Source organism: Cryptomeria japonica, chromosome 7, assembly GCF_030272615.1.
Source record: "Cryptomeria japonica chromosome 7, Sugi_1.0, whole genome shotgun sequence".
NCBI lineage: Eukaryota > Viridiplantae > Streptophyta > Pinopsida > Cupressales > Cupressaceae > Cryptomeria > Cryptomeria japonica.
In genome coordinates, this window is record NC_081411.1 from 711,222,868 (window position 1) to 711,245,864 (window position 22,997).

Genomic DNA, 22,997 nt, shown 5'->3' on the forward strand with positions numbered 1-22,997 from the left:
AGAGTTGCTCCTACATCTCCTCCTTCCTCTTGCATTGGGCCGAGATTTGAATGCTTGTTCTTGGAAAGATAATGCAAACTTATTTAGGCATTGATTATGAGTTTGAAGTGAGCCTATTAACTCACCAGTTCTATCAATGTTGAGATTTCTTTGGCCTCTTCAACAAAAATCACTATTGCATCAAATATTGAAGGAAGACTTCTAAGGATTTTCTTCATAATCCTCTACTCTTCCATTGTCTCACTGCTGGTCCTTTTTTGGTCTATCAAACTCGAAACTTTTGTGTAGATGTCTGAAATAAACTCATTGTCATTTATTTGGAGAGTTTCAAAATCTCTCTAGAGAATTTGGAGCTTCATCCATCTAACTTTATCAATCCCTTTATAACTCATTTGAAATATTTTCATGCCTCCTTTGCATACTATTCTAGGCAATATTGCCTTTGTCAAGGTGGTCTCTATCAAACTCAATGTCTTTGCCTAGTTTCTCCTTATCTCCTTCAGCTAGGACTTCTGGTCATTTGTGAGGGTTGCATATAATGTTGGGTCAGTCACATATGTGAACCCACTAACCATCAGCTCCTGTAAATTATTTTATACCATGATTTGTCATCATTGTCTTAGCCCAAACATCATAATTTTGTCAATTGAATGATAGTGGTTATTGCCAACTCTTGCTCTTTCTCTAGCCATATTTATAACAAACCTTCAACACCTAATTCACCTTTGAACCTTTTGCTCTGATACCAGATCTCGGAATTAAAGACCAAACTAAATACACATAAAACACAAACATAGCTCCTCCTCTATTGCCAACAATTGGCAAAAACACTTAATGACAAATGAAAAATAACTACAAAAAAAGTTGGAAGAATATATATATACAGATTACAGAGATTTCATAATCAAAATTACGAAATATTTACAATTTCTTTTCTCTGAAGCTGCAATCAATGACTTTTCTGCAACCATTTGGAGCTGCACACCGTTCTATTTGTTTGGAGCTACCCGCTGCTCCACACACTCCTCTTTACTCAATACTGTTGCTGCTGCAAAAACATTCTCTCTGCAAAAACAATAATCCTGCTGCAACATAAGAGGGAAAGAGAGGATAAAGATCCCAAAAAAAATTCTGGTAAATGGTTGTCCTCTGACAAACTAAGGAGTAATAAAATCCAATATTGGTATTGCACTATTTCCCCAAAGAAATAGATGCTCACTATTTCCTTAAAACAGTTTATTAAAAATCTTTTCTCTACATTCACCATCTTTTTTAGAACAATATGTCTTACTTAGGGTATCAGTACTTGTTAAACTCGCGAGCTTATACCTTTTATATGGATTGATTTTACCATCTCTTAATGCAAAAGGTTCTTCGAGGAATATTGTACTTGTATTTCCACGAATATTTATATATAGAAATGTGCGAATTCTGAAATTTTTAGGTTTGGGAACCTCTTTATTTGGAGAAATTCATGAAATGTAAAGTCTCTATTGATGAGATGAACCTAATATAAACATCCTAAATCTAGAACAAGAAGTAAAAAGATAAGAAGCTGACAAGGTTAGCTATATTGTGGAGATTGTTAGTGAAGTTAAATCTTAAGAAAGCCTTTGAAGTTAAATGTTATCATTATATCTTAAAAATTGCTGGAGAGTTTCCAGGAGACTCGCCCCTAGAATCAAAAAGCATTATATTGTTGTATATCTATAAAATCTCAAAATTAAATTCATTACATGTTTTCCTCTTTCATTACACGTTTTAGCAACGTATATCGTACTATATGTCTACCCACAAAAACCTCAAAATTGAAGCCATTGAATGTTTTTCATAAGCCGACACTGATAAGATGCGACTTTGTAATCCCCAGAAGCAAAATTCAAGTTAACATGAAATTTTGCAGAAACCGACATACAAATACTACAATTATAAAAGACCAATAGTAGCATGAACAGAACTAGTATTGCTACGAAAGACTTGGCAGCTCTGTATAACATTCTTATCTGTATAATCAGTATCTGAATCAGGAAATCTCGCTTACAGCATAAGAGTATAGAAGCCATAGATATGTTCACTTTCAATATCATGCACAGGAGAACGAGGAGGCCTCATGATGCCCACAAAATCATTGACAGGACCGGGAAGCTCAAACAACCTAATTGCAAAGTTAAAGAAGTTGTATGATCCAGCATACAAAACCCAAAACCTTGATCCCAACGGTAAAATATCAGAGAGAGGATATCTCACCATTGCAAACTTGTTAAAAGAAAATTCAAGCTCTCACAATAATTATGTCCCGCAAACATAAGCCCATAACAAGGCTCATCCGATATCCTCTCATCTGTCAATCGATGAAGGGAAGATACATTTCATCGTATTGCCTGACAACAATTAATTATAACCAAACTACCAGTCCTCCTCTAACATTTCTTCCGGTTGACTGGCAGTTAAAATTTCTTTACCAAACCCATGAGCTTGAAAGGTTCGAAAGAAGTCAAGGAAATCCGGTAAATAAAGTTGAATACAACTAATAGGTTGTTGTTCGTGAGAGATGGGATAGAGACAATAAGACGGGTAGAATGAAACAACCATAACTAGCAGTTGCAGGGGAGTGCCTGCAACAGGAGGTCGATGAATTTGATTTATAGAAAAGTGCTTTGTAGATGCATCATAACGAGAGAAGGTAATTGAAAGCAAAAATGAATAATATAAAAATGTGCATTGTAGATGCATCATAATGAGAGAAGGTAATTGAAAGTAAAAATGAATAATTTTATTGATATATAGTATTGGTTGTACAAAACCCAACCAATGTTTATGGTTGTTCCCAAAATAAGAAGTTGACCACCCACCATCCCCCATGCTACTGAATGTAGCATGATGTACAAAATGAAAGTGCCATGAAGAATATTTATTACAAATGCTTTGTATTGTAGATTGTATTAATCTCAACCAATGTTGTACAGAATGAAAGTGCCATAAAGAGTCCTTATTATAAATGGTTTATATTGTAGACTATATTAATCTCAACCAATAGTATTTGTTGGACCTAGAAAACTTTTGTTATCCACCCTCCACCCCCCATGCTGATAACGGTAGCATGTTATACAGCCTTTTGATGTATATCATCTTAAACCTGTGAGAAATAAATCGTATTAGGAAATTGTAAATGTATGAAGATAAACCTGTGAGTAATAAATTGTATTAGGAAATTGTAAATGTATGTAACACTTGTAGAATATAATTAATATTAAAGGAAGGTACTTACAGTTTTTGCTGATGTTGTATTTTGTTTATGTGTTTGTTTTGTTTCGTAGGTTGCTTCGTTGCTTGCCATTTCATACCTATGAGAAATAACATTGTATTAGAAAAGTTGAAGTGTTTCAAATTGCAAAGTTTGTAGATTGAAAAGAATTGTAAAGGATGGTAGTCACATCTATTAATAGTAGGATTATCTTTGGTGGTGGTTTTGCAATCTACAAAGTAAACAGACAGTAGAAATAGAAGTTAGTATCATTGATTGTAAAAGTCAGAGATATTTAGATACCCTTGTAGGTTTTGTTGTTTGAAATGGTGTCTTCTTTGATTTCCTGCAAGTAGAAGAAGAGAAGAGAAGTTTAGTAACCATTAGAAGAAGCATAATTGTAAGAAAGGTAAATAGTTGAGAAGACAGTGGATGGCAGATGTGTACCTGTTGTTAATTGAATCTGAATAGTAGTTAAAAATGCTTATTGAAATGTAACCGGTTACATTTGTTGTTGATTTTGCAAGCCATGAGTATTATAATGCATTAAAATGATTGACAAAAAATATATGGAATGTAAAATTACAGTGAAGTTGTGTTTGCAGTACCTGTTTATCTTTGTTTTGGAAGTAATTTTCTTTCGTGATCTGAGAAAGCTTCAGCAAACGAGCTTCTTCTTTTCTTCTTAAAATGGTTGATGCAGCACCTTGCAGTCTTGAGTACCTTTGGTAGGTGAAAGTCGGGTGAATCTGCAGGTGGTTAATTGATTTCACTTGAGAAAGCATTGTAAATGTAAGGCCTTGTTTCTCTATTTTGTCAATGTCAATTGTTGCAAAGTCTAATGTCAGACCTTGTGATTTGTGAATAGTAATACCCCATACCATTGTTAATGGAATTTGTGTGCAGTTTTCCCTAGTAATTGGAGGTATGGGAACATGTTTTGGATTTGTTGGATCCCATGATGGGGCAGTGTAATGTTGGAAGAGGACCACCACATATTTTGGTGGATCTGATGGCTTAGAACCTGCATCATAGACAAACATTTTGATTTGACCCAAAGCACCGTTGACAAGCCCAACTTCTATCCATAAATTTGCAATAAGCATTACTTCTTGGTCTATAGAAAGAAGGATTTCAAATGATAGTTGTTCTTCTTAGTGTGTTTCTTTATCTTTGTGGTGTGCAATGATTATTGTTGCACGTGCAATGGGTGAGTGCAATTACTTCAACATCTTAATGTTGTGTGAGTTTGAAGCTTCGTTTCTTGCAAACAAATATTTTTGCTGGTTGAAGTGGTTGTTTTGATCAAGTGTCAAAGCATGGGTTGACCGCATCTGTAGACTTTTCCAGTCTGTTTGCAATGGTGTTGTGTTACGTATATTAAGCAAAATCTCACGAAAGTATATCTGGGAGGGGCATGTACCTTATTGTCGAAAAGAAACATCTAAGGTGACAACATTATTGAAGGAGTTCCATAATGCAAGTGTTGTTGAGTGGGATGCATATAATGGTTTATCCATAACCGGGGGAAGTTGTGCAAGATCACCAACCAAGATGACTGAGAGTGCTATATATGATTCATGTTGTTTGGTGGGGAAAGCTTCTCACAATCTGTTATCAATCTTGATCAGTAATTGAGGACCAACAAAGCTCATTTCATCTATCAAAATGTAGCGTAAATGTTTGCATTGCTCTTGAAACATTAATAATGAATGGCTTATTAAAGGTTTGTATTCTTGAATAGGTATATGGAGGGTAGCATGGATTGTTGTAGCCTGGATATTATATGCAAATACACCTGTTGGGGATAGTACAAGCAATGGGTATTGTGTAGGATCTAAATAGAAATTTAATTATTTACGTATACAATCAATAAGAAATGACTTTCCAGTACCTATTGTGCCTTGAATAATTAACCGTAATGGTGAGGAATTCAAATTTTGTGCAGTATGCGAAATTATAATATCAAGTGCAGTTTTTTGGTTTGCTACAAGCTCAAAGGTATTAGGTGCATTTGAATGTATGTTGCCAAGGGTGTGAGTTGATTGGCTTTTCTCCATTGAAATGAATTGAGATGCTTTTGTATGCAGCATTTCATTAGGTATGGAATCAACCCAATTAAATTGAAGATCAAAATCATGTTTGCCAAGCATTTGAAGAGTAGCAACATCAAAGCTATTTGAGGCTCCCATTTATGACAAGAACTCCTATTCGTAGAGGTCCTAATAAGTAGATTGTGGAATATCTTGCAACTGCAGGTCTTCACTATTTTCTATAGTCAAGTGTTCTTCAATGCTATTTACATGCCACCGGATGTAATGAATACTTTGAATTTGTTTCCAATTCAGTATAATTTCATCAGTTGAGGTACCTATACGTAGAGGGATGTTGTGGAATGGCTTGTACAAAATTAATTCACTCCAACATAAAGTTTCAAAAGTAGTGTTGACTTCTGAAGGTAAGGATTTAAACTGAGGGTAGACATTTACAATTGTTGGTAGCTTTCTTTTTATCCATTTACATGATTTGTGTTGTTCACGGTAAATATATTGTTGAGCTGAATGGAGCAATTTTAGGTTTTATAACTCTGATGGTCTTTTCATGTAATAAGAAATGAAAGAAATGCATGTCTGTGAAGCTTCACCACAGTTTATTATATGCTGGAAGATTTTTTTCCCAACATTGAGGGTGACAAACTGACGTGTGCAAGAGATCAAGGGGAGTTTAAGCATCATGTGATAAGTTTCCTGAGTGCTAATGTCCCTATCAACAACAATTTCCATCATGAATCTCTGATATGCTAAGAGAATTGTATCTTCTGAATTTGTTGACCCAACAATTTTTTTTAACATGTCAGTATAGCTCTCTGATTTACATTCAGTTTTTTATGCGTATTTAGAGATATATCAGAGAACTGCCTTTTTGGAGCACATTGCCTGACAATCAACATTAGCCCTCCATATGGCTAGCATTGTTGGGTTGTGAACATTGAGGCGACTATCATTACTTGTTGGATTGTATGATGGGCTATTATTATGGTCTAAAGTCAATGAGAAGTCATTTTATTTAGGCCAAGGTGCTTTGTATTGACATTCAAGTGTTGAGTTGTTTTTTTTCAAGCAGGTAAAATCTGAACACTTTGTATGCCATTGAAAAAAAATCACTAATTCAGTGTAGTCAGTGCAAGGATTAGATTTCAAAATGACATCTATATTTGAAAGACATGGATCTGAAATTGCGGGTATATACTACCTATTTAAGTGGTCCACTTCAGTGCGTGGATTCCATGTTGTGATGTACTAGTCAAAGAATTTTTTAACTGATTGAATGCTTTCATGGTCTGACCAATCAATGTTGTCAATATTAGGTGCTTGTGGAAGCCACAGAAAGCCATGAATATGGGCAGAGCCTCGGTGTTTCCATTCATGTCTATACCAGTGGTCAGCGGCATGCAACTGTTTGACAATGACTTCATCATGAAAGATCAGAAATCTTAAGTGCAAGTATAAAGTTGTTATATGTGGGTTATTGACCAAATTCTCAATAGATTGCCTTCTATTGTGTTGCACATTATTTGAGTGTGTTTATGGGAACATTTTATGCTGGTCAGGCCATTTTGTATCAGCTAAGCTTAAAGTAAAGAAAAACATTGGTGGACCTAACTGTTTTATCATTGTCGTAAGGTCTCTACGGGATTTGCTCTAAAATGCGTGTGTCCCGTGCAAGGAGGTAGCATATCGCATGATATGATTTGGCAATTCATTTGATGGTGTGTTCTGTAAGTGCTCTTTTAGGCCATGAAGATTCACTGGAAGAGAATCTTCTAAATTTGTCTTTATGAAAACAACAGTTGATTGCTGAGATCGATGCCTCATCATAAGGTTATAGATATAATATCTAAAATGGATATGCTAGCCAAATATTTGATCATAATATTTTATCAAGTGTAAAGCATATTCATGTAAATGTACATGCCTTGTTTTGTCTTGAAGTGGTAAAGCCAATCCATTAGGTGATAGTTCTGATACTAAATATGATTAGTACAGATGCCAAGCTAACAATATGAGAGGGGGGGGTGAATCATTCAAACTTAATCTTCAATAAAAACATCAGATTCAACCTCGGTAACATATATATCAGAAAAACAGTAATGCATGTAGACCCATAAATAGATAAGATCACAAACATATAACACCAGATTTAATGTGGAAACCCAAATAGGGAAAAATCACTGTGGGATTTCGGACTCACTAAGAAATATACTCTTCTAGAGTATGCTCAGTTAAAAGCAAATCCTGTTAAAGATTACAAACACATTGCTAGATGTGACCCGGTTAAGGGATTTCCCTCAGATCTGTGAGGATCTTCACCTTGTTAGAAGTGATCTTGTTAAAGGATTGCAAACACTCAATCAGAATGTCACCTTGCTAGAGGATTTTACAAATAAGACTGTTAAGTCCACTCGGTTAAGAGATTTTTTGCTACTTCTCAAAATAACAGTAATAAAAAATATGTTTGCAAATTCACATCTAAAAATGCTTAAGCAAATTCTTATTTGCTCAATACAATCAATTCATAGGACTTATCTTGTCCCTCTGTTGGGCTCTATACTCTGTTATCAAACTAGGTCTTCAAGCTTCTGTTCTCAGTAATCACTATGTAGCATCCTTGTGCATACACTTGCCTGCATGCATTGTTTATCAACAGTTTCCAATTTATAAAAAATCTTCCAACCGCTTAATCTCCTTGATCACATTTCCCATGATCAATCATAGCCATCAGATCTTCAATCTTGTCTAGGTTCAATGTATCCTTCGATCTGAAAATGTTTTACCCCGCCTTGGAACTTGTATTTTCACCTTGGAACTTGTGTTAGGGTATTGCAGTTCAATCTGACCTGTAGATCTTGCTGCCGATCTTTCTTTACCATAGATTCTTTAACAATCTTCAGACACGGCTTACCAATCATTTAATCTGCTCCAGTTCATCAGCTTCCTTCATTAAATATCACATGTAAACATTTAATGCATTCTATTATAGCTCGGTTGTAACTTGGTAACAACTTGGTGAAAACTAAACTTCACTCGGTAGACATTCTGCCTTCATTAACCGATAGCGATAACCTTAGGGTTTACCGACTAGGTTCCTTAGGGTTTACCGACTAGGTTCTTTGCTCAGTAACATAGTATAGTATTAACCTTTCAAACAATAGCATATGTAGGATATCAGAACAATCTAAACATCATGATCTCATCATTGTCTAACTCGGTAATAGTTGCCCATTGAATAACTTATCCCCTTTTTCATCATATTCTTTCTGTGTCTTTTACAGACATCTTTATACTCATCAAATCATACTTCTTAAGATATGGCAGCATCATACTGAATTAGAAAATCAATTTCTTGACATCAATGACAAAATAATATTATTAAGATAGTAATCATCCTTAATCAGTTATATCCATAGTCATCAACAACCTTCTCAATATCCTTATTGAAATGCCAACAATCTCTCATTGTAATTGGAATGCCATCCTTCTTCTTATCTGTTATAATGCCAACAATCTCCCTCTTTGGCATTGATGGCAAAACCAATTGATTTGACCTTATTGATTCGGATTCAGATTGTTGTGAAATTCTGAAGTGCTCTCCCTCTATCATTAGTCTTCTCCTCGATTCTGAAATGTAGTCTTCTCCTTTGGTCAGTAGACTTCTCCCCCATACATTAGTCTTCTCCCCCTTTGACAACAATGCCAAAAATGAAAAGAACTAAAAACATAATTTCTTCCTCTGAGAAGTGAATTCCATGCTGTTATGTATCAATTCAGTCTCGGTCAGAGCATTTTGTCTTCAATTCCTATTCCTTGTTTATTGTTTCCTGCACACCTTTAGAAAACCTCCTAAAGTGTGTAAATCAGCATCAACTCCTAAAAGATATTCTGAAGAGTCATCGAATTGATTCTTTCACTGAACTCGGTCGGTGAATGGAAGATAGGGGTAGGACCCCTAACTGACTTCTGAGATACTCAAAAGTGTCCTTTGGCAGTGGCTTGGTGAAGATGTCTGCAATTTGTTCCTTTGTGCTAACATACTCCAAAACCACTTTCTTTTCTTGAACTTCTTCTCTAAGATAATGATATTTGATAGAGATGTGCTTTGTCTTAGAGTGCATAACAAGATTCTTTGAAATGTTAATGGCACTAGGTTATCATAGAATATAGTTACTGGCTCGGAAACTTGCTCATTTATACCTTCCAACAGTTGTTTGATCCATGCTATATTGGTGCAATTCAGTGCTGCAGCAACATATTCAGCTTCTGTTGTTGACTAAGAAACACATCCTTGTTTCTTGCTAAACCAACTCACTAGTCTTTCTCCTAAAAATAAAGCTCCTCCACTTGTGCTTTTCCTGTCATCAATGTTGCCTACCCAATCAGCATCAGTATAAACTTTTACATCAAAAACATTTCCTTTCCGATATACTAAGCCATAATCTTCAGTGCCTTTTAAGTATCTGAAAATTCTTTTGATTGTCGTCATGTGTGTTTCCCTAGGATCTGCATAAAATCTTGCAACAATACCTACTGCATGTGTTATATCTGGCCTGTTGTGAACAACATATTGCAACTTTCCAATCATAGATCGGTAAAGTGTCTCATCAATAGATGCAGATTCATCATTCTTTGATAGTTTACAGTTGGTAGTCATAGGAGTACTTACTGGTTTTGAATCCTCCATTCCAAATTTCTTCAAGATTTCCTTTATGTACTTGGATTGGGTAATGAAAATCTCATCTTTCATTTGCAGTATCTGCAGACCTATAAAATATTTTATCTCACCAATTAATGACATCTCAAATTCTTTACTCATTTCATTTCCAAAGTTCTTGCATAGAGAGTCATTTCCACTAAAGATAATATCATCAACAAATGTGGCTGAGATCAGTATTCCATTTTCATCATTCTTCATGTACATATTGTTGTTTTCACTTGTTCTTATAAAACCAATTTTGATAAAATATGAGTGCAATCTCTCATACCATGCTCTAGGTGCTTGTTTCAGACCATATAAAGCTTTGTTCAATTTACATACCTGATTATTATTTTCTCCTTCAACAAATCCTTCAGGTTGTTCAATGAAAACTTCTTTTTCTAATATACCATTCAGAAATGCAAATTTGACATCCATTTGATATACCTTGAAATTCTTGTAAGCAGCATATGCCAACAATGTTCTTACTCCTTCAAGTCTTGCCACAGGTGCAAAAGTCTCACCATAATCAATTCGTTCTTCTTGGGCATACCCTTTGCAAACTAGTCTTGCTTTATTCTGAATGACCTCACCTTTTTCATTTAGCTTGTTTCTAAAGATCCACTTTGTACCGATTACATTTTTGTCCTTCGATCTTGGGACCAGTGTCCATGTGTCATTCTTCTTGATTTGATCAATCTCTTTTGTCAGAGCATTTATCCAATCTTCACTGTTAAATGCCTCTTTCACTATTCTCGGTTCAAATTCAGATATTAGACATGTGTTCTGTCTCAGTTTGTTCCTTATCATCACTGGATCATTCTTATCTCTTATAATCTAACTTGGTGCATGATTCCTTCTGACATACTTGGCTAATACAGGCTCGGTAGGCTCTGTATGATCTTCTTCATCACTCGGTAACTGGATATTCTCTTCATTTTCTTTAGCAGTCATCTCGGTAGGACTTCTTAGTTGAACATAGACAAATCCTTCATAATCTTCTGGTTCTTTGGAGTTTCCTTCATCATTTCTTTCTGCAAATTCATCAATTTTCACATTTGCACTTTCTACTATTTGGTTAGATAATTTGATCAGACATTTAAATGCTTTGCTTCTAGAAGAATAACCTAGAAATGTTCCTTCTTCACTTTTCTGATCAAACTTACCATTTCTATCATCTTTGTGAACATAGCATCTACTCCCAAAGATTTTAAAATAATTTACATTAGGTTTCTTGTCATACCAGATTTCATAAGGTGTCTTCAAAGTTCGTTTCTTCAGTTGTACTCAGTTCAAGGTGTAAATAGCTGTGCTTATTGATTCTCTCCAAAATGTTTGTGGCACCTTCTTCTCAAACATCAGTGTTCTAGCATAATCTACAATAGATCTATTTCTTCTTTCAGCTATCCCATTCTGTTGTGGAGTTCTCGGTGCAGAGACTTGTCTTTTTATACCATGATCATTGCAAAATGAGTTGAACTCATCAGAAGTAAACTCTCCTCCTCTATCTGATCTGAGACATTTCAGTTGTCTTCCTATTTCATTTTCAACTCTAGCCTTGTACCATTTAAACATTTGAAAAGCTTCTGATTTTTCTTTTAAAAACATTACTGACATCATCCTTGAATAGTCATCCACAAATAATATGAAATACTTATCACCATAATAACTCTGAACTTTCATAGGACCACAAAGATTAGTGTGCACAAGATCTAAAATTCCCTTAGAAGTGTAAGACTTACTTGTAAAGCTTGATCTTGTCATCTTACCCATCTGGCATCCTCGGCACATAGCATTCTTAGGTTTTTCAAGACTCGATAGACCTCTTACTCGATGCTTCTTACTTATTTTGATCAGATTATCAAAATTAACATGACAAAACATTTTATGCCATAACCAGGTATCATCTATCCTTGCATATAGACATTTATTCCAAGTTGAGTTAAGATGACATGTATTACCTCTTGTTTGTCTCCCAGTAGCAACTAACTTTCCATGCTTGTCATGAACTTTGACAATTCCTTTTTCAAACTCTATTCGGTAACCTGTGTTGTTTAGTTGTGCTACACTCAACAAATTGTATTTCAAACCTTCAACCCAATAAACATCATTACATTTAGCATTGTCAAGAAGTGTTATGGATCCTCTACCTCTTACTGGACATGGTGCATCATTACCAAATCTTACATAGCCTCCATCATAATCATCTAATTTAATAAACTTGTGTTTATCACCTGTCATGTGATGTGAGCAACCACTATCTATGATCCAAGAATCATTAGTATTTATATGAGATATTAAAGCTTTTTCTTCATACCTTTCTTCATCTGATCCATCTTTGATAGCCACATAAACAACTTCCTCTTTATCAGTTTCATCTGATTTATCATCATTAGATTCCTCATTAGCTATTAGGCATGTCTTTTTATCTCTTCTCCTAAAGTCTTGGTGTCCTCTATAATGATTATCTTTCTGTCTGTCATCTCAGTAATCTCTCTTTTCACTAGATTCTTTGTCAGGATAGTTAGAAGTCATATGTCCTATCTTATCACAATTGAAACATTTTAAAGGTAGCTTTCCTTTATACTTACCTTTTCCTCTCGGTAGCCTTCTAGCTAATAGTGCTTCAGACTCTTCTTGCTTTCTGATTTCCTCATACAGTTTGTGTACCTCCTCCATGTTTTTGTGAAATCTTTCACTTGCTCCACTGTGATTCCCTTCATAGTACTTATACTTTCTATCATTGTAATCATCAGTTTCATCAATATGAAAAGAGCTGAATGCAGATTCAACTCTATTTACCGATGACCCACTGTTATCAAAGTTACTTAACTCAAATGCATGTAGCTTACCAATAGTAGCATCTAAAGAAACTGGCATATTGGGTACAGACCTCAATTCATTGATTGCAGAGACTCGGATTGCATAGGCAGGTAGAAGGGTTCTTAACAACTTACTTGTTATATCTTTCTCTTCAATAGTTCCACCTGCTCCTTTGATTTGATTTACAATCTCCTTTAGTCTTGTACTATACTGGGTTATGTTCTCACCTTCATTCATCCTCATAGATTCAAGTTGTCCTCTTAGACTATCCACTTTTTCTCTTTGAACATGTTCATCTCCACCATACATAGATATGAGCTTAGTCCACATTGCCTTTGCATCAGTACATCCTTCTAGATCATTAAACTCTGAGTCGGTCAATGCAGATGTTATTTCAATCATTGCTTGAATATGTTCTTGCTTTGCCTTTATCTCTTCCATTGCCAATGGATAGGTTCTCAGTGTGATGAAATCATTCTCCAGATAATAGACAACATATTCTCCAATTCTTGATAGATCCAGCTTCATCCTTTTCTGCCATGTAGAGAAACTTGACTTATTCGGCTTTGGTGCATCCCTCTTATACATCTTTGGATCTTTAACTCAAGTTCCTTTAAACTTTCCTTTCGGAGTCCAAGCTTTGATACCAATTGATAGTTATGATACTAAATATGATTAGTACAAATGCCAAGCTAACAATATGAGAGGGGGGGGTGAATCATTCAAACTTAATCTTCAATAAAAACATCAGATTCAACCTCGGTAACATATATATCAGAAAAACAGTAATGTATGCAAACCCATAAATAGATAAGATCACAAACATATAACACCAGATTTAACGTGGAAATCCAAATAGGGAAAAACCACTGTGGGATTTTGGACCCACTAAGAAATATACTCTTCTAGAGTATGCTCAGTTAAAAACAAATCCTGTTAAAGATTACAAACGCATTGCTAGATGTGACCTGGTTAAGGGATTTCCCTCAGATCTGTTAGGATCTTCACCTTGTTAGAAGTGACCTTGTTAAAAGATTTCAAGCACTCAATCAGAATGTCACCTTGCTAGAGGATTTTACAAAAAAAAACTATTAAGTCCACTCGGTTAAGAGATTTTCTGCTACTTCTCAAAATAACAGTAATAAAAAATATGTCTGCAACTTCACATCTAAAAATGCTTAAGAAGATTCTTATTTGCTCAATACAATCAATTCATAGGACTTATCTTGTCCCTCTGCTGGGCTCTATACTCTGTTATCAAAACAGGTCTTCAAGCTTCTGTGCTCGGTAATCACTATGTAGCATCCCTATGCATACACTTGCCCGCATGCATTGTTTATCAATAGTTTCCTATTTATAAACAATCTTCCAACCACGTAATCTCCTTGATCACATTTCCCATGATCAATCATAGCCATCAGATCTTCAATCTTGTCTAGGTTCAATGTATCCTTCGATCTGAAAACATTTTTCCCTGCCTTGGAACTTGTGTTAGGGTATTGTGGTTTAATCTATGCTGTAGATCTTCCTACCGATCTTTCTTTACCATAGATTATTTAGCAATCTTCATACACGGTTTACCAATCATTTAATCTGCTCTAGCTCATCAGCTTCCTTCATTAAATATCACATGTAAACATTTAATGCATTCTGTTATAGCTCAGTTGTAACTCGGTAACAACTTGGTGAATACTAAACTTCACTCGGTAGACATTCTACCTTCATTAACCGATAGCGATAACCTTAGGGTTTACCGACTAGGTTCTTTGCTCGGTAACATAGTATAGTATTAACCTTTCAAACAATAGCATATGTAGGATATCAGAACAATCTAAACATCATGATCTCATCATTGTCTAACTCGATAATAGTTGCCCATTGAATAACTTATCCTCTTATTCATCATATTCTTTCTGTGTCTTTTACTGACATCTTTATACTCATCAAATCATACTTCTTAAGATATGGCAACATCATACCGAATTAGAAAATCAATTTCTTGACATCAATGACAAAATAATAATATTAAGATAGTAATCATCCTTAATCAATTATATCCATAGTCATCAACAACCTTCTCAATATCCTTATTGAAATGCCAACAATCTCTCATTGTAATTGGAATGCCAACCTTCTTCTTGTCTGTTATAATGCCAACATTAGGGAACAGTGTGAGGAATGCCATTGAAAGTAGGCCTTCCATATTGTACTCATTGATAGGTGATGTACTGATTTGTGGCCAAGGGACAACATTGTTATCGAAATTATCTAGATGTAGGATTGTCTTGATTGCATCAAGTTTAGGTATTGAGGATGGAAGTCATGGAATGAATGAAGAAGTGTTTTCTATTACTTCTTCCTCATTGTTGATGTTGGCCACATCAAGAATTTCTTGTATAGGTTGTTCTTGAGGTGAAGGTACTAAAGGTAAAAGGTCTGAAATGTCCGTGTTGTACTCAAGTAATAGTTGGACCGCATCTAAATCAATGACAACATATTTATAGTATTGGTCATGCTTAATTTTGTAAGTCAATGCATTCATGATGTGAAACCTATTAACGTAACAATCATAAGTTAACCCTTGTAGATTAGTTCTACGGACAATAAGGATTTATAAATGTTGAATTTTGCATGGCAAGGATAATTCATTTTCTGAAATATCTAATGGGAAGTTAATTGTGTGACTGGAATATTTATATTGTCCTCCCCTTGCATGAGTAACTTGCAAAACAAGAGCAATCCTTGCTATGAGCATTTCTTCTACTTGAGAAAGACACTTTAAAATAGAAGGCTGCTCACCTGGGTCCATATTGTTTGATAAAGAGAAACGATGGATTCCTCTCTCAGCAGAACATCTCATGCATATAACTACATGGTTGACATTTTTAATAGTCATGCCCACATAGCTTTCTCTACAAATAGAACATGCCTCTGTGAGCTCCAACATATCAATTTTTTTTGGGGAGTTAGATAAAGCATGTAGGAATGAAGGAGTTTGCAGGGTGAGTTCAGGAGCAGTAGAATGTGTTTGAGGCACATTACTTTGCTCAAGGTCATTCATTTATGTTTGTAATATAATGTCTGAGTTGGCATCAGATGTTTGTTGTGCACGATGCTTCATTTGGAGCTTGTTGGAGATATTGGCTCTATTCTTTGCATAGTAAGTTCTATTTGTTTGTTTCCTCCTCCATTTGATGGCATCGCTTTCTTGAGTGGAAGGTTCAATAGATATCTAATAGTTGGAAGAGAATAGAGATGTGTTAGAATTATAACAATTGAAGAGAGAAAGCATTGAAGTATGTATTAAAAAACATGTGGGTATTGGAAACTGGTTAATTTAATCTATAATCTTCTTTTGTCTAGTTTTGTGGTCATCATTTTGTTGCGAGATGTATTTGTTGTGCAAGTGTTCAATTTACTAGTGTGTATTTTGGTAAGTGTAGTGTTTACATTTGACTTTCCTTCCCAAAGGCATTATTGAAATATACATACGCATAGATATATAAAATTATATATACATATAGATGTATGTATATATATACATATCAATAAAATATGTGTATATCTGTATACACAGATATGCACATATATAAATACACACACACATATATATATAATTGTATAACTATGTATAAATATATTTTTGTATAGAATTTGACTTGTATATTGGGTGCATACATATCGTGTTGGCTTCTTAGTATACACATGCTTGGTTAAGTAGTATTTAGAAACATATGGGTATTGGAAACTGGTTAATTTAATCTGTAATATTCTTTTGTCTAGTTTTGTGATCATCATTTTGTTGCGAGATGTATTTTTTGTGCAAGTTTTCAATTTACTAATGTGTATTTTGTTGAGTGTAGTGTTTACCTATGACTTTTCTTCCCAAAGGCATTATTGAAATATACATATGCATAGATATATAAAATTATATTTACATACAGAAGTATGTATATATACACATCAGTTAAATATGTGTATATTTGTATACATAGATATGCACATATATATATATATATATATATATATATATATATATATATATATATATATATATATATATATAACTGTGTATAAATATATTTTTGTATAGAATTTTTTTTTATTTGGTATTTTGTTTATAATTTTGGGTACGATAACATTTTGAGAATGTAATTATGGATATATATTTTCGCATATGTATATATTTATACATATATATAGATATATATACAAATATGTACATGTACAAATATATATATCTATAAAAAAAGTATATATAAGTATGTGTATATATGTAAAAATAGATATGCACAAATAAAAATACATATATATGTGTATATATATATATGTATAAATTTTCTATAAATATTTATTTATTTACAGATACTTATATATGTGTACATATCTTTAGACTTTATTTTGTATATAGAAATATGCGTAAGTATGTTCATATGATATAGAAAGAGTGCAAACAAAGATAAAAATGCAAGTAATGAAATGAATAGGAAAGTGCATTGAACTGTAAGTACTTTTATATGAAAGAAATCTGAAGGAAACCATTTTTTTCTGGAAGGTAAGTAACCAACATACATGAGTATGCAGTCTCTATATAGGAATATAAGTAAGCATGTTTACATAATAGACGAAGAGAGAAATTAAAGCTAAGAATGCAAGGGAAAAAAGATATTGAAAAGTATGATGACTTTGTAGAAAGATCATAGTTGAAGAAATTAATTGTTGGAAAATCATTAATGTATGAAAGGAATAGAAAATTGGAATTTTCAGATAAATGTAAGTACGTAATTGTACAGCAAAAGATGAACAGTAAGTGCTTATATACAAGAGAAATTTCAAGGAAACCAAATTTATTCTGCAAGGCAATTAACCAACATAGATGATTATGCAGTTAAACATATTGTGCAATGCAGCGATGAGTACTTCCAGAAGAGTTTGAAACCTTGTAAAGTTAGTTGTCCATAAACATATAAATATATCTGTATGTAGAGATACAAATTCTTACTGTTCATTGTGCAATTGTAGATGCAATTGTTGACATGTGTGTATGAATTTTTAAATTAAATATAAATAGTTATTGAGATAGGAATTCTCTATTATAATATTTATGCATACATAAATGGACTAATTATAATTACAATAGGACATGCAAAAGTAATAAGCATGGCAGTAGGAAAGTTTATGTGGTAAGGAAAGAATTGCAAAGAGATAACAGTGAAATTTTAATGCAATCTGTTATTTATGTAAGAAATATACATATATATATATATATATATAGAGAGAGAGAGAGAGAGAGGTAGTTGTGTATTCATAGAAATCAATCATGTGTATTTGTAAGTAGAATTATCTCAATATACAAAAAAGTTCTACATAATGCAGGATTCAAAGGAAAAGCGATAAGGCTATCAAGACATCCATATGTAGAGTTATGTGTAGGATTGTAGTAGTATAAAATATGTAAAATTTAGAATGTAATAACTGTTTCATGAACATAAAGCTTTGTAATTAGACAAAATTCCTAATATATCTAAGCCTATGTAGAGAGGCGAGCAATCTCTACAAGTAACCCATCACACTCAGTTTTATAGTCAATAGAGTAGATTTTGTTGATTGTAACTTTCATCTTTGATTCAGAGTTGTACGTGTTAGTAGAAACCAGCAGTGTGAATGAGTAGCAATGTGAGATAAGTTTATTAATCACAGAGCAAGGTGTTTGAGTTGTTGTAGCATCATTTTGCAGCACACAAATTTCTTTTGCAGTTTTCTTTATCAATTGAGTTTCAACCTCATTAAAAGCAGTAGCCCAAATAGTACCTATTGCATCTTGTAGTTTCATTGGTAAAAGGTAACAGTAATTGCATTCTACCATGGTCATTTCACATCTAGGACAAAACCATGAATCATTGACCTGTTGAGTGCATTTTTTTTATAAGGCTTTCCATTTACTTTCAGTGGACAAACTGCATAATAGAAAGTTTTATCTGTTACTTTTACAAATCTCAAAATAGCCAGTAAAGTGGTTTGAATAGTTTTTGGTTTCACATTCATACATTCACGAATTGATGAAATAGTAATTCCATTGTATTTGCCATCAATGTGAGTAATTGTTGCAGAACAATCCTGAGTATGCAAGGGAAGATTTCCTCTTAAAATTAGGGGTTATGCCTCTGGGAAAGAAGGATTAATATGGAATGTTGTTGTAGCAGTCATGTTAACAACCTTACCATTAATATACCCGACACAACCATTACGTACAACAAGTATAAGAACACTATCACCGGTTAACATGTTTTCTAAATCTAGTCCTCTTTGTTCTAATGTTGGACCCCATAGGTTGATATCAATTGTTGACCCTAAGAGATCATTAATTCTAACAACTCGCTTCTATGTTTGAGTGTCATCTTTCCTATGGATTGGAATGATATCTCAACATGTACAACAACACCAATGATGTCAACTAATGTATTATTAGTTAGCTGAAACACTTCACTAATAGGAATGAAAGGGGAGTGCTCTTGGTTTGGTACTTCTTCATGGCTACATTGTTTTAATATGGAGGCATCAGACAAGATGATCTCTAAATGGTTGTTCAATTTGTTGTACCTTGTGTTTGCCTCCTTAATGGACCCCTTACAAATGACATAATGGGCACCCACCTCCATGCGGTCAAAATGTAGTTGAGCTATTTTGACAAAACATGTAACTCTACCTTCACAACACTCAGTGTCAATAATGTCAAAACTAGATACGTGGCCATTCTTAGTAGCAGTACTGTATGACCTTATAGGCCATTTATGAGTAACTCTACCTTTGATTGTCCATTTATTTTGGTATGGATTTAAACTTTTGATTGGGCTTATATTTTCTGAAGTTGCACTTTGGGGGGATGGTAATTCAGTAGAAAACTGAAGAGAACGTTTAGAGGATGATGGTGTTGGCTTGATGATGATTATCATGTATTCATCACTTGTTGTCATTGATGAAACACTCTCACACACACATATGATTACATTGACTACCGGTGTAACTTCATTGATTTACACTATTAACTGGTATGTTTAAGGTCTATCTCTAACCGGTACTCTGTGTCAACCGGTATGTGCCTAAGAGATAACCTGTGGTTACATTAAGTCGACATCAAAATGAAGATAATTTGAAGATGAAGATCAAGTGGAAGATTCCAGGACAACGGTTCACATATTGTGGTCCAACCAGTATTGACTATTTTAATCGGTATCCATTTTTGTGATGAGTTATGTTTAAATATCTAGATACACTGCACCTAGGAAATTGTATTCCTATGGACGACATAAGATTTGTATGTCTATTTAAAGACATCTTAGTGAATCATCCAAGAGAGAGGACTGATATAGAAGAGTGATCTATGCGAATACGGATATGCATAAAGAGTGAAATCTTTTGCTGAAGAGCTATAAGTGTTTAGATGGAGAGCAGTGTTGAATGTACTTAGAATGATCTGATCAAGAAAGTCTTGTGCTACTTAGAATAGATCAAATCTTTCTTGTTGTTTTCTAATCATTACAACAGAATCAAATCCCCTAACTGGGTAAGCTCTAACAGGCTTTATTGTACAAATCCTCTAACAAGGTGATCCATTAGTTTGGATTCTAAAATCCTCCAGCAAGGTTACTCTTAACATGGTATACGCTTATAATCAATCTTGGGATCTCTAACAAGATTCACTCCTAGCAGAGCACTTTGTAAGACCTTAACCGGTCAATTTTCTATTACTGTAGATAGTTAACTTGTGAGTTCCATCTCACCATGGTTTTTACCTATTTGGGTTTTCCACATATAAACACTTGTGTTATGGTGGATGTTATACTTTATGTGGATGTTGTTATTTCATTTTGGATAGCATGTATTTTTTTCAAATTCTTAGTTAAGTTCATCTACCGGTTAGTGTTTAAAGTTGTGCATGTTTTGGTGTCACTGATTCACCCCCCCCCCTCTCAGTTCTTTTCAAGACCATCAATTTGTATCAGAGCCTAACTTCTTTGAAGCCTAACCGCTTAGAAGGAAATCTTGAAACTACCATGGGGGACAGAAGCTACTTCGAGATGGTTGGAGAGCTAGAAGCTAGCAAAAATGAGATTGAATCCCTTAGGGGCAAACTAAAAGTCTCTCAAACCAAAAGGAGAGAGTTATCTAAAAAACTACTAGAAATATCTGATAACAGTTCTTCAGATGAAGCCAACATTGAAGCTTTAGCCGATGAAGTTGAAAAGGTGAATGGTGAAAAACTGAATCTAAGAAGAGAACTAGAAGGTCTCACTATCTGCATGAGTCAGGAACTGGAAGCCAGAAGACCTGCTAAAGATCTTATCAAGGTAAGAGATCAGGAGATCATAAAGATCAAACGGGAAAAAGATACTATACATGAGGACTTGATTGTTGAAACAAAAGAAAAGGAAAACCTAAAGCTAGATCTTGAGTTGGCATCGTCTCTGCAAGAGAACCTGTCTAAGAATAATGAATATCTTGTCAAAAAGCTTACTAGAGCCAATGAGAAATTGGAGAAGTTCATCAAAAGTTCTACCATGCTGGAAGAACAAATTCAATCACAGAAATGAAGGGTGATATCTCTAGACATGGTTTTCATACAACTGAAAAAGGTGAATCCTTCGGTACAAAGAACATAACTGCTTCTAAAGTCAATAAGACTACTGGTAAGAAGGCTTTTAAACCTATCTTCTTTGTTTGTCACAAGCCTGGTCATACTGCAAATTTTTGTAGGAACAAACCTAACAGAAATGCAAGTTACAATACTAATGCTAGGTATGGGTCTAGAATGTTTGAAGGTCATTTCTACACGTGGAATGTATGGGTATAAACATATTGAGTGCAGATATGGATCAAACAATCTTGTACCACACATGCATCCTAGACCAAATGGTGACCAGATAAGGAATTTTGATAACTAGAATCTAAGAAGAGAACTAGAAGGTCTCACTATCTGCATGAGTCAAGAACTGGAAGCCAGAAGACCTGTTGAAGATCTTATCAAAGTAAGAGATCAGGAGATCATAAAGATCAAATGGGGAAAAGATACTATACATGAGGACTTGATTGTTGAAACAAAAGAAAAGGAAAACCTAAAGCTAAATCTTGATTTGGCATCGTCTCTGCAAGAGAACCTGTCTAAGCATAATGAATATCTTGTCAAAAAGCTTACTAAAGCCAATGAGAAATTGGAGAAGTTCATCGATAGTTCTACCATGCTAGAAGAACAAATTCAATCACAGAAAATGAAGGGTGATATCTCTAGACTTGGTTTTCATACAACTGAAAAAGGTGAATCCTTCGGTACAAAGAACATAACTGCTTCTAAAGTCAATAAGACTACTGGTAAGAAGGCTTTTAAACCTATCTTCTTTGTTTGTCACAAGCCTGGTCATACTGCAAATGTTTGTAGGAACAAACCTAATAGAAACGCAAGTTACAATACTAATGCTAGGTATGTGTCTAGAATGTTTGAAGGTCATTTCTACACATGTGGAATGTATGGGTATAAACATATTGAGTGCAGATATGGATCAAACAATCCTGTACCACACATGCATCCTAGACCAAATGGTGACATGTATCTGTATCTCTCCAACTTTCCCACTATCTCTATGCCTCTCTCTATTACTTGTCATGTCACCTTTTTTCTCTTTCACTCATTCCCTCTTTATCTCTATCTCTCTATCTCCACCTCCCCCTCTCTATCTATATCATGTTATATCTGCCTCTCTCTCTTATTAAATCCATCTATCCTAGTCTATATCTCTATCTCCCTCTCGCTCATATCTATCTCTTTCAATCCATATCTCTCTATCTCTATCTATGTCTCTCTATCTTTCTCTATCCCTCTCTATATCTTTGTATCTCCCTCTATCTATATCCCTTCCTCCCTCTCTCATTCACTCCATCTCACCCTACATCTCTCCTAATCTATACCTTTATCTCTATCTCCCCCTAACACCTCTCTCTATATATCACTCCCTCCCTCTCTCCCTCTGTCTCTTTCATTAACTCTATCTCTCTTATTATATTTCTTTAGATCTCAATTTCTCTCTCTATCTCCTTATATTTCTATCTCTTTTTATTTATCTTTCCCCTTCTCTATATCTCTTCCTTTCTCTATGCCTCTATGCTTATTACTTGTGTATGTCACATT